Consider the following 5,506-nt stretch of genomic DNA (forward strand, 5'->3'; position numbering starts at 1 on the left):
AAACAGGCACTGGCCGATGTCCCGTGTCTAGGCTGACTGACATTTCTCCACAGCCAGCATCAATAGGGCTAACACCAAGGAAAAGCAAGCCACCCTGTCTTAGGCTGCGAGGGATATACCCGCGCCCGGGTCATTGCCACTCGCTAATCCCGTCATGGGGTTGGCTTGTCATCAATTCCTCAGTTGTCTTCATGGTGTAAATCTGGCATGTGGCATCAGCCTAATTCCCGTCATTGGGACCAATGGCAGCTGTCCTGGAGAAAAAAGGATGGAGTTATCTAACTGGCTGTTCTTGGTCTGTTCTAGTATGGTACCGGTTATGACTCAAACCCATGGTCGATCGAGCGAATTCCATCTTGGGGGAATAAGCGTTCAAGAACCAACAGTTCAAGACCGTCTCCCTTACCCTACCAGGTGCAATGGAAACACAAGTCCTCTGGGTGTAAGGGCTAAAGGGAACAGAAAGAGATGCAAACACCCATCTCTGTGCAATGGAGTCATCTCTTAGGGGTGCAAGGGCTGTTTGTCTCAAAATTCAGGTACCACAGCTATACAGACAAGAATCAGCCAGGCCAAGACTCTTCACTGACCCAGTGTAATGGGCAAATCTCTGGGGTGCAACACTGATGGCCTAACATTTAGCACCACTACTCGTGGGGAGGACTGCTCATTTTCGAAGCAGTGAAAGCTACACTGCAGGGAAAGCCCCTAGTACTTTGGTCACAAACGCCTGGCCAATAATAGCCTTGTCAAGATTCTGTTGAGCTATGAGTTCGCAAACCAATCAAAGGATGAATACTAAACCACAACTTAGGGTAAACTAAACAGGCCTACTCCCACCCACTTAAAAAAGGGAAGAAAAGGAAAGGAGGACAGTCCCTCAGTCAGGGACAGATCCACGTGTGTCGAGTTGATGTTCACCACAGCTGTTCTCAATTTTCTGAGTGTCTCACTGAAGTTTTCTGAGTAGTTTCCTGTAAGATACTGAAACAATTTTCTGGACAGATTAGTTACACGAGTAAAGTTTTTATACTGTACACTGGTGATGTAAAGTGTACCCAGTTTTCTCTCACATCTGAATTGGGCTAGTTGAAAGAGGATATCCAATCTCTCTCTCACTAAATCAAGGCGTTGATTAAGGATCATTAGCCCGCCTTTTAGTAGGGTATTGGCGGAGGTTTGAAGGTTAACAGTCTCTGCCACCGTGGCTGACAATTGGGGGTAGTGCCCACCTGAACAGAAGTTGACATAGCAATCTCAGTGGCAGTGGCGGTAACGACACTAATTAATATCGTCGTCACTATGGCTGTAGTTATACCAAATCTCCTTTTTGTCTAAATAATGACAAAGTGGAATGAGTCTCCACGGGGATGGGAACCCATCGCGTGACTCTGGCAACCATAGTGCGAGTGAATCTTTAGAATTCCAACACTGGGACATCCAGCAGGTTTTATTGGTACAATTCTTAAAGGTGGAATTTGATAAAATAAACAAAAATACTAGGAACCTGTATTCCTTGGATCAGTACAAGGGCTATCATCAGAGCCTGGAGGGTCTGTCTGGGTGTCACCTTCCAGTATCGCGAGTTGCCTCTCTGGTAGCCAAAACGGATTGTCTTCTTCCTGTGGAAACACACAGACCGCTCCCCTGGCTTTTAATAAAATAGAATCTGGACTTTTTCATTGTCCGGTCAAGATGTCTTTTTATTTGTCTATCTCTTTTGGCCTATCAAGTTGAAAATGAGGTTTTAGCCAATTAATATCTGTTAACAACTTTTGAAAATCACTTTTCTGGAGCAACAAGTACTCTAAAATTTTAAAGCTCGTTGTACTAGAGCAAGGGCTTGTGGAAAACTCTTTTAGAGAGATCAGCCAATAAAATATATAATGAATAATAATATATACTGAGAGATTTAAACGCTTTAACCTTTTGTATTAAAGCAACAACAAATTTTTTAAGGCCATTAATTATTCTTTGAGGCAAGCTTTTTTTATGAATGGCTTCATGGGCTCTCAAAAATCACAAGCAATTTTACTTAATGTAAACCTCTCACCTTTACCAGGAGGTAAAGGAACTATATAAAACAATCTCTTAAATCTATAATAACTTTTTTTTTTTTTTTTTTTTTTTTAAAAATATGGAACGCTTCACGAATTTGCGTGTCATCCTTGCGCAGGGGCCATGCTAATCTTCTCTGTATCGTTCCAATTTTAGTATATGTGCTGCCGAAGCGAGCACTATAATAACTTTTTATATGTATTTACTTGAATGGCAGCTGGAGTAGGCAAGTCAGGCTGTAGTGTCTCATTTGTCTTATAAATCTTAAATTTGAACTTTCTCTGTGTAGCCCTGGCTGTCTTGGAACTCACTCTGTAGACCAGGCTGGCCTTGAACTCAGAAATCTGTTTGCCTCTGTCTCCCAAGAGCTAGGATTAAAGGCGTGCACCACCACTGTCCAGCCCTAGTGTTTTTTGATTAATTGAATAACCAACTCTTTTTAGCTGAGTGAAGTATCAAATAAAGCCAAGCTGAAGGCAATCTTGTCTTCTAATAATTGTTAATTAGCCCCAGTATCTATCAATCTTTTAAAACCCTTTTTTTCTTCAATTATTAATTTAAGATTAGGTCTCTTGTTACTAATAAGACCTAATACACATCAGAGGAACCAAGGCCATTTTGTCTCTATCACACCCAACAATTTTGGCCTGGCCCAAAAGCTGTTTTGAATTTCTTTTGAGTCTGAGGCTGACACCTCCCTAAGGAACAAGCAAGGCAATAAACAAATTTTAGAGAACACCCTTTTTGAGGCGGGACAGGACAATAGGAATGTCTGAAATCTAAGCTCCTGTCTCAACTACTCTGTTAAAGTCTAATTTAAATGTAAATGTTTTAATCTTGGCCTATATCCTGAGGCCTGGCCCAAGGATTATCCTTCTTGCACCAAGGACAGGTGTGTCAGGTAACCTTGGTCACCTGGCTGTTGTTTAAGTCTCTGTTCCTGGGACAGTCACTTTAAAAACTATCTAAATTTCTACATTTAAAACACTCCCCATCTCTATGGCTCTGTGTAGTTATGGCCAGAACCTGATTGTATGAGGGTGCAATTTCATTGCAAAGACAAGTATCTAAGTCTGTCTTTGCTTGTATGATTTGAGGACTGTGTGGGCAGTTTAACCTGATTAACATCACACTGACCTTGTCTTACAAGCACGTTAAGATCTCAGCCTGTGTGTCTTAATTTAAATGTAAACGTTCTTAATCTCTAGCAGGCCAGCATTGTATCACAACTTGTTATAAATATTTTTATTTAACTCTACCTGCTGCCCCCCCCTTTCTATAACATGGGCGAATCAAAAAAAAAATTTTAAACTCAAGATTACAACTGTCAACTGTAGCCAATGGAATACTGGCAGTTTAACTAAATTTTTAAATATCTTTTGTAACATTAGCGTGTAACCATTAATTTTGAGAAGCAAAAGCAAAACCAATTTAAACAATCTATCTTCTCTAAAATCAACACCAAGCAGACCACCCCTATGCTACAAAGTTTTGTTGCTAATTCTCTACACATGAATGCATGAAGCAGCTTTTAATCTCATTGAAGAGACATTGGTCTAAAATCTTACTTTCTATATACCTGGTTTCTGAACGACTCCAACACTGAGCTAGTTCTACGCCACCTTTCGTTATCAAAGTTGTACATTTTTAATTACACACAATAATTTAAGCCAATAGTCTATAACCAAGACATGTAGAACATTTTTATACTTTTAAAACCAATCCGAAACAACAATGAAATGGCTATATATCTTATTTTTAGATCAAACAAAATTTCTTGTCTTTCTAGCTGTAATTTCAAGAGAAAAGCACCTTGTCACAGAGGTTTTTCTAGGACAAAACGACTCTTAGCTTCTTTATAAAACCCAAAATGCTGCTGGTCTCTTTTAAAAGCAGCTTATGTCAACCTCAATTCCTGAAAAGACCTTTTTTAGCTCCCAAAGGTTGGATCAAGCAGTTTTAACGATCTTTCTTTTTGAACACGTAACAAACACAGAACATTTAGACAATGAAACAAAAAGCAAACACAAACACGTGGACATTAGCGCGCCAAGGACAAGCGACAAGGAAGGACTCTAAGAACTACAGAGAATTTCAGGACATCTCTCGAATTCTCTGCTTCTAGATGAACTCTGAAATAGCCTTTTCATTCTTTTTGCTGATACAGCTCAGAGAGAGGGCACCTGTATTTTTTAAAACTCTTTCTCTCTCTCTCATATTTAAAATGTAACTTTTCATCTCATTCATCGGAGATGTAGCGGGTAGTTATTTTTACACTTCAATACCCTGCTTTCTAATTCCTTTTCTCTCCCAAACACTTTTCTTGCAAACACAGTTTCTAATTAACCATCATTAACCCAAGCACTCGATCTCACGGCGTCGGCCGCCATCTGGCTGGCATCTTCCTCTTCATCTATCTCCCCATCTGAGTCCTCTGAGGGAGCCATCTCCTCCGACCCAGAGCTATCACGCCCCAGCACTTCCTTTACCGGATAAAGAGATCTCTTTCTGAGGCTTACTTTCCTTCCGTCTCTCCCGAGAGCGTTCTTTCTCTCATCTCTCATCCCCGTGAATTGGTTATCGGGGAGGCCTGATTTCTTAAATACGTCTTTTTTCCCTTTTCCTTTCTGAATATTTATGTGCTTCCATTTCTCTGTCTCTGTTCCTGACATGCTGACCTGTAATCCATTTTCCACTCTCCGAGCGGCCACAAGGACCAAAGGGAAGAAAGCTAAGGCTGCTAACACCATAGTGAAAGCCTCTAAGGTTCTTGCCAACTGGGGAGGGAAGTGAACTAAATCAAATCGAGACATATCTTTCAGAGAACATTACCCCGTTCTACGGTTCTGGATTCACTCCGCGAGTGGATGGGAAGCGGCAGAGGGTCTTCTGAAAGCGATGGAAAATTCTCCCGGGTTTCGGCACCAAATGTGCGGGGCGCGCGCGTAATGGTCTCGCCGGCAAAAACATACACACACGCACACACACATACACACCAGAATCCTTCCGTAGAAACACGTTTATTTCCCTAAACCAAAATGGTGGTAGAAGACGAATAGGCGTGGGAAAGCACTGCCTATATACCCCAGAGCGGGGTATTCACCCCCTGATTGGCTGTTCACTCGTAGCGCGCCAAACGCCGTGGGAAGGGCTTAACTTGGCGGGCTTTACCATGGCACATGCGCAGTATACTGGTTTACTAGGAAGAATTATGGCAACAGCGCCACCTAGCGATGGCGGACTTTGCTTGCACTTGCTGTGGCTCCCAACATCTGCCCCTTTTTGTTTAAATATAGAGGGTGGCAGAGGTCCCTGGGAAGGTTTCGTAACTCTCAATTTTGGGGGGTCTCACGGCGGGTCTGAGTCTCTTTAGAGGGCGGTGTTCAAACTCTTATCCGTCACGGGGTCAGCCTCCCCACCCGAGGCTGCCCTGTCTTAGGTGGCCGAG

General features: G+C 42.2%; 1 non-coding gene across 1 annotated transcript; it reads right to left on the minus strand.

Annotated features, from left to right (window-relative positions):
• Window positions 1–2,131: 2,131 nt before the first annotated feature.
• On the minus strand, window positions 2,132–2,238 carry LOC114635414. Its single transcript, XR_003713465.1, has one exon. It is a non-coding gene; the product is annotated as a U6 spliceosomal RNA (small nuclear RNA).
• Between the last annotated feature and the right edge of the window lie 3,268 nt (window positions 2,239–5,506).

Source organism: Grammomys surdaster, unplaced genomic scaffold (genome assembly GCF_004785775.1).
Source record: "Grammomys surdaster isolate TR1022 unplaced genomic scaffold, NIH_TR_1.0 103702, whole genome shotgun sequence".
Classification (NCBI taxonomy): Eukaryota; Metazoa; Chordata; class Mammalia; order Rodentia; family Muridae; genus Grammomys; species Grammomys surdaster.